Source organism: Mus caroli, unplaced genomic scaffold (genome assembly GCF_978045245.1).
Source record: "Mus caroli unplaced genomic scaffold, Mus_caroli_1 scaffold_1, whole genome shotgun sequence".
In the NCBI taxonomy this organism is placed as follows: Eukaryota; Metazoa; Chordata; class Mammalia; order Rodentia; family Muridae; genus Mus; species Mus caroli.
This window is the reverse complement of record NW_028227256.1, coordinates 152963220-152971491: the sequence shown is the minus strand read 5'-3', so window position 1 is coordinate 152971491 and position 8272 is coordinate 152963220.

Here is an 8272-nt window from a genome sequence, read left to right as displayed (position 1 = left end):
GTGTGTTAAGGGCACTGGTCCTTGTTGGCTGCCAGATCTCCCCTGATGAAGGGACTCCTCCATCCTTGCTACAATGGACACTTTATTCATGAGCCCCTTGGACAAACCCCAGAGTGGCTGGTGAAAGGGGCTGACTGACATCCATTGAAAATCACTCTGTATGGGGCTATTAACTCTTCAGCAGCAGCCATGGGCACAGTCCTTAATTCCTATTCCCCCCCACCCTCCGTTCAATGTTCTTGGCTTCAAAATTGGACTCTGGTTACCTTAAACAGAAATAGATTTTATTGCACGGTTTTGGGTAGCTCACAGTATCAATGTGGAAGCAGGTAAACAAATCTAGGGAAAAGGCAGAAGCCAAGAAAAGCTCACAGCCAAGACGAGAGCAGAGGATGCAGCAGCGCGGTACCCTATCTTTAGCAGTCCGCTTTGAACACTTCCATTTCTTGCTGCTGGACTCCTAAGTCGGCTTCACCCTCTGAGGATGTGCTCTAGCTATTGCCATGTTTTTGGCTACTTCCCCATGAGGCAGGATCTCTGGAAGGAGCATATGATTGGCCAGATCTATGTTCCTTGTCAAGAGTTGGGGTGTGTTTGTTTTAAGCCTAGAGAGGGTATTGATCTTGCCTGGTATCAGACTCACGGTCTAGGTAGGCAGTACCAGTAAAGATAACCAAAACCCAATGACTATCCCTCATGTCCTCTAAGCCTCAGTTTTCCCATCTGCACAATGGAGACCATAATACTCTTTTAAGACCCTTGCCCTTTGTTGCAGTTCTTTATCCTAATATTAGTTTTATCATCCATTGCTATGATTAAAGAACAACTATAAAAACCTATAAATTGCAGTTGTTATCATCTTATTACCTATTTGTCTTGAAGAAAGTTTTGCAATTTCTAATCTCAGATCCATCTACCCTCTCCCTCAATGTCTGCACCAGAATGCCTGAGCAATTTTGTCACAGTTAACTACATTTGCCCTGGTTATCATCATCATCACCATCATCATCATTTCCAACCCCAAGCAAGACTGAACTGAAGTCAGGTCCCTCCTCTGCTTAAGCCAGTCCCAGCTCCTCTGGCTGGGCTAGTCTACCTTCCTTGAGCCACAGCTTGAGCTTCTGTCTCTGGATTCTCTCTCTCTCTCTCTCTCTCTCTCTCTCTCTCTCTCTCTCTCTCTCTCCTTCCCTCCCTCCCTCCCTTCTTCCTCCCTCCCTTCCTCTTCCCCTTTCTCTCCCCCCCTCTTTCCTTCCCCCTCTCCCCCTCCCCACTCCCCTTTCTCTCTCTCTCCATCCACTGGTTTCTGCTCTGTAGCTTGCACAATCAAATGCTGCAGGGGCCCATTTCCACACTCATTGGATGCCACTGACTCTGAAGTTATTAAAACAGAACTCCTTGCTTTTGTAGATTTAATTAAAAAAAATACAAAAACGTGCAAAGAATAAGAGTTACTTGAAATTTCTAACCCAAAAGAAAGCCTTGTTCCTGTCTGTCTAGCCAAGCACAAAGATATTTATGGTTGGTTTTATGTTGAGAAAATTTATGTTTGCTCTCTTTCCTGAATAATCACTCCCCCAGCTCTACCCTGAATCATCCGTGTGTGTGTGTGTGTGTGTGTGTGTGTGTGTGTATTCTGTCATGCTGTTATTTCTTCTGTCTGAGAGAGTCTCTATTATTACACTCTAACCTGATGATCACCTTATTACTCTGCTCCTTTTTAAGGAAGCAGTTTTTGAAGCAATGATGAGTTCCCACCGTACTGACTTCCTCTCTCTCCTGCAGTCAGTCAGCCTGGGCCCCCAAGGACCGCCCTTAGAGTCGTCTCTTGTCTATCTGTACTCATTCCCCTGAGTCCACTGGAGACTCAGCCTCAAATACCATTTTTATCTAGTTAATTCAGGAGTGTGTATGGGTTCATATCTCCATCTAGGACTCACTTCTCTGCTGACCTCCAGACTCCAAGTTGCCTGTTGGACACGCCCACCTGGATGTCTGGCAAACATTCTCAGTATAGTATGGAATCCATGCGCTCTACCCTCTACCTCACACTTCCCCTTTCTGTGGCGTTTCCCAGCCCATCCTTCTAGTTCCTCATGCAAAAGACCTTGGAATCTTCCTGGATACCTCACTTTTTAAAAATTGTTTAATTTTAAAAAATTAGTTAATTTACTTTACATCCCAACCGCTTTCCCCCGTCCTTCCCATCTGCCCCTCCTTCCTTTCTCTGCAGGAAAAGATGCCCCCGCCCCTTAGGCGTTGATATCTCTCTAACCCACACCAACAAGTCTTATCTGCTCTGTCTCCAAAATATATTTCAGTTTTTCACCACTTCTCAACGCCTTCACTGTTTGCCTCCTGATCTCTCTTGGAGAGAGTGTTCATAATCTCTTCAATAGTGTATTTATAATCTCTCCATGTTGTTGGCTGACTTGTAACCCCTCAAAGGGATATGCTGAAATCCTACCTGAGAATATGATTGTATTTGGACTTAGGGCCTTTGCTAGTATAATCAAGTTAAGGTTTATAGGTCAAGGTGAGGTGAGCTCAGAGTGGGTTTGAATGGGTTCTAATGCAGTAAGACTGAGGTGTTTGTAAGAAGAGAAAGCAGAAGGGAGAGAGAATGTCCTGTGAAGCAAAGACCCAGGCAGGCAGAATATCATGTGATGAAGGAGGCAGAGAGGGACTGGCAAGCCAAGAACACCAAACATGTCTAGTATCAGAAGCTCAGGGAGGGTACAGCACAGATTTCCCACCGGTGACATTGAGGGAACACAGTCTTAGAGAAACCTTGGGATTTTGACTGCTAACCCCCAGAACTGTAGGATAAAATTCTGCTACACACTCACCCCCACTTTCTCCTTTTTTTTTTCTTTGTTTTTCAAATGACGGAAACAGATATGCCTTATCTGGTTGATGACATAAAAAAAAAAAAAAAAAAAAAAAAAAAAAAGAAAGACATTTCTCCTGAAAGCTCAACACAGACGCACCATATGACTCAAGAACTCTGCTGGAGGCAAACAGAAGTTTACAGGGGGTATGTGCGGACATCAACATCCACAGCAGCAGTCTGCACCATAGTTGAAGCATAGAACCAGCTGGAAGGAGCAGCAGCAGGTGGCGAGGTCAACTGTGCATGCAATGGGATATGGGCTGCCTTTAAAAAGAAAATGATGAAGTATACTACAACATGGGTAAACTATGGAAAGAACATGCTACGTGAAAACAAAAACAAAAACAAAAACCCAGCAACAATTGAAAAAAAAAAAAAGCCAAAACAAACCCCCAGACAGCTGGGAACTAGAAAAAGAATATTTTATGAAGTCAGAATGTACAACAGAAATTTCCCGGGGCTGGGGGAAGAAAAAAGAATGAAGAACTGTTGTTTGATAGACGGGCTTCAGTTTGAGCCTGGGAAAAAGCTCTGGCACTTAATTGGTGATGATGGCTGTGCATTGCTGTAAACCTTGGTAATGCCATCAATATGTCCTTGTGAACAAAATGGGGAACTTTGTTATGTACCACTGGTTTTAAGTGCATAGAAGCATTAAAAGAGAGGTTATTATGACATGTAAAGTTCCTCCCTCCCCAAAAGGTAAACAAATCAAAGGCCTGAGGGTCTCAATTTATTCCTCTTTAGCATAAGCAGTGCAGCTCCCTCCTCCCTGTCTGCACTACCATTTTCCGAGGACACTCTGATATCCTTGCTGTTCTCCCGACACACTGCATATTCTAGTCTCAGGACCTTGCCCTTTGCAGAATCCTCAGCTTTGAAGGCCATTCTCACCTCCCACAGCCATCTCCAGCCTCTATTCACATGGCTCTCACTCTGCCTTCACTCAAGTCTCAAACCAACCTTCAGGAAGGCCTTGCCTTACCACCCTATATAAAGTTATACAATATTCTTTCTCTCTTCCCCACCTCCGCCCCCGTCTTCTTTTTCCTCCATACATGTGAATTCCCAGGTAATCAGCTATACACTCCTCCATTCTGTTGGAAAACTCATCTTTCAGCAAGCTCCTGAATCGGGGACTTTCAGTCGCTGTCGTCGCCACTGTGCCGTATAGCGAGCCTGGTGGCTAACACTTGTTTAAGGAGGATTGTTGAATGGATGTTGAACAAAAGCCAATGTCATAAATGTCTTGAGTGTGTATGTGTGCTGTGCTGCAGATGAAAACTAGGGGGCCTGTCTTAGTTAGGGTTTCCATTGCTATGAAGAGTCACCAAGGCAACTGATATTAAGGAAACCCTTTAATTGGGGCTGGCTTACCGTTTCAGAGGTTCAGTCCATTATCATCACCGTGGGAAGCATGACAGTATCCAAGCAGGCATGGTGCTAGAGGAGCTGAGAGTTCTACGTCTTGCCTGGAAGGCAACCAGGAGAGACTGTCTTCCACAGGCAGCTAGGAGGAGGGTTTTTCTCCTCTACACTGGGCAGAGCTTGAGCATAGGACCTCAAAACCCATCTCCACGGTGACACACATCATTCTACAAGGTCTTACCTACTCCAACACTGCCACACCTCCTAATGGTGCCACTCTCTGGGCAAAGCAGATTCAAACCATCACGGGGCCTACGTATGCTAAGCAGGCTTTCTGTTACAGAGCTGTGCCCCATTCAGGAATGCTCTTTTGTAAGTTGCAAAATACCTTACAGCAACAAGAAAACACTCAAGTAGCTGGGAAGTTGGCTCAGGCTGTAAAGTGACTGCTGCTACATAAGTATGAGGACATGAGTTTGAACATCCAGCACCCATTTAAAAGCTCGGCCTTATAACCCCAGTGCTGGTTACCAGGAATTTATTGGTCAGGCAGCTTCGCCAAATGATTGAGCTCTAGGGTCAGGGAGAGACTTTGTCTCAAAAAAATAAGGTGAGGGACGATAGAGGAAGACAAATGGTGTCAACCTCTAGCCTAAATAGGCACACAGGCACACATACAAACATATAGGCATATATACCACACAGACAGTGAGGTATATCTAATTTCAATTGTGTTAAAATAAAAGTATTTCCAGAAATCACCACTGACTGATTACCTTGAAACTGTATTTGAAATTTCTAGCGTTTTTTTAAAATTAATTTTTGAGGTTTATTTTTACTTTATGTGTATGGGTGTTTGGCCTACATGTATGTCTGAGAAACACATGCATGCAGTGCTCAAAGACAGTGTTGGATCCCCTGGAGTTAGTTTTAGATGGCTGTGAGCTGCCATTTGGGAACAAGGAATTGAACCCAGGTTTCCTAGAAGACCAATCAGTGCTCTCAAGCCACTGAGCATCTCTCCAGCCCCAATGTGCTTTTATTTGTTTTTTTTTCTTTAAAGATTTTATTTATTTTATGTATATGAGTACATTATAGCTGTCTTCAAACACACCAGAAGAGGGCATCAGATCCCATTACAGATAGTTGTGAGCCACCATGTGGTTGCTGAGATTTGAACTCAGGACCTCTGGAAGAGCAGTCAGCACTCTTAACCTCTGAGCCAGCTCCCCAGTGTGCTTTTACTTTAGAAAGAGACGTAGGGAAAGAAGTTAATGCCCAGGCTCCATCCGTATGAATGTTTTTGAACTGGGCAAACTTTTAAGATGTGCAGTCTTTCAGGGAAATATTCAAATAACAAGCAACACTGTGTTTTCCTGTCATCTTAAAGGAGCTGCAGATCATTTAAAGCTCAAGGATCAAGATTCTGCTGAGTCTGTAAATCAGTTACATTTTAAAGCTGCACCGGGTCCTGCATGAGTGTGAATCTGGCCTGAACTTTGGACGTGATCTTTCCTCCCGTGATACCGTAGCTTGCTCAGCCGCAGCGGGAGGTGTGCCTTAGGGTTTGCTTTCTCAGCAGGTCAGTTCCTCTGCTTTCGGCTTGATCGCCAGTCTTGTTTTATTTTATTTTTTCAAGCCACAGTTGGGCTTTATATTTATCACACATAATTCTAAGGTTTAAAACAGTTACTTTGTGGGAAGTATAATTGTTCCCAAACTTAGAATTATGTGTGATAAATATAAAGGGTTCAGAGCCAGTACTTATGAATTTCTAAATAAATTGCTAGGTGGACTATTAAATCCTCACTCCTGGCCTCTCGACAACAGGTACACAGAATAAATACAAGATAGGACGGATGAAGGCTCTGCGTTTACTTAGCTTCCATCTAGACTTCACAATATCCTTTCCTTGAGGTTATTAATGACATTCGACTTGCTAAACCCAGAAGCTTAGAAGTCATACAGTTCAACGTCTCTGTGACATTTGGCTTATTGATCGGTGCCTCCTTTATGAAACCATCTTTTACAGCTGTCTTGACATCACTCATTGACCATTACTGTCTTGCTGCCCACTCTGGCCACATCTCAGCCTCCTTCCTCAACCCTTCTTCATCAGCATTACACAGGGATGGATGTTCCCTTGGCCTCTTTTCCCTTGAGATCTATATGCTTTATCTCTTGGCAGGCTTGGTGGACTTAATTTTCATTTAAGTGTGAACCACTTCCCAGTCTTCAGTCTCAACCTCTTAGAAGTGCTAGATTCAGATACTCAATTGGAGACTTCCAAATATCTAAGTCAGTGGTACTCCCAAACCCATTCTCTGCTTGCATTCCTCATCTCGGTGTATGGCAACGCCATCTTCCCCTGTCATTAGATTGAACTTTTGCATCCACAGACATATAATGTGATGCTGCTGGAGCTGGGTAGCAGGGGCTCAAATGCAGGCCTACCACTCTCTAGATGGGTGACTTCCTGTAAGATGTTTAACCTCTCTGCCTTCACTGGGCTCCAAAGTGAGGATAGCAACCACCTCCTACAGGTTCTCATGAGGATTAAATTTGCATCGGCAAGTGCTTAGACAAGTGCCAGTGCCTAGAAAGTGCGTGCCAATACACTGGCGCTCCACCAGGGCCCATCTTCATGCAAAGTGCTGCTAATGCAGACTCTCATTTAATCCTCAAAATAGTTTGAGGATCATCCTAATTGTCTAATTGTCTTTGGAGAATTGTGGAAACTGGGGCTTTGAAGGCTAAAGTACCTTGCTCAAGGCCCATATGGCTTGTAAACATGGGAGTTAGGAGTTTATTTCAGGTCCACTCCTAGAACCAGTGCTGGGAACATTTATATGCACTGTTTGCCCAGACCCAAGTTAGGCACTTACTAAAAATTCTTCAGGCGGGCATGGTGGCGCACACCTTTAATCCCAGCACTTGGGAGGCAGAGGCAGGCAAATTTCTGAGTACGAAGCCAGCCTGGTCTACAGAGTGAGTTCCAGGACAGCCAGGGCTACACAGAGAAACCCTGTCTCGAAAAACAACCAACCAACCCCCCCAAACAAAAACAAAAACAAAAATCTTCAGAGACTCCATGTTGGTGTCGTGATCATCTTTTCAATCCTTCAGGTTGTTTAGCCTGTCTTACTTTCACGGTTCCATCTCTTCTCCCTTCCTGTCTCCCTTCTCTTTCTTCTTTCCTTCCCTACTTTCCTTTTTCAATGATTACTGAATGTCCAAGTGCCAGGCACTGAGCTCAACTCTAGAAGACAAGGAAAGTGAGCAATTTGTCCTCTAAGAGCTCACTCGGGGTCTAATCGGCTCTTAAAGGCAAGGCAGTGAACAGAGAATGATCAGATCAGGGACTGGAGGGGACCTCACAGACAGTTTCAACCTTTTGGAGGCTATTTGGGTCAGAGAACGTTGTGACACTCTTAGCAGCCCTGGCATCTTGCTATATGCCCTTGAGGTCTCTGAGGTGTTCTTTTTCCGCCTGTCAGATCTTTGCCTGAGACCGGACTTCAGAAGCATCTCTGCGACATGCCATCTTTTACTTTCTCCTCAGCCAGAGATGCTTGTTTCCTTACAGCGTAGATCACATTTTAGGCCATCAGTCTGTTTGTGACTTTGACTAGACTGTGATTTCCTTCAAAGACAAGACAGTTTTATGTCATTTTGAACTGTCCTTCATTCCCAAAAGGCATGACTGGAATATTATAATGTTCACCCAGCAGAGTTTGGGTAAGAAAAGATTATATTCACAGGGGAAGTCTCTTTTTTTCTAGTTTTTCGAGACAGGGTTTCTCTGTATAGCCTTGGCTGCCCTGGAACTCACTTTGTAGACCAGGCTGGCTTCGAACTCAGAAATCCACCTGCCTCTGCCTCCCGAGTGCTGGGATTAAAGGCGTGTGCCACCACACCCAGCTTCACAGGGGAAGTCTTAAGCAAGGGGCCTGTCTAGTTTAGAGCAAAACTATTCAGATAATTCTTAAAGCCCTTGGCTTTATTCTCTACTGA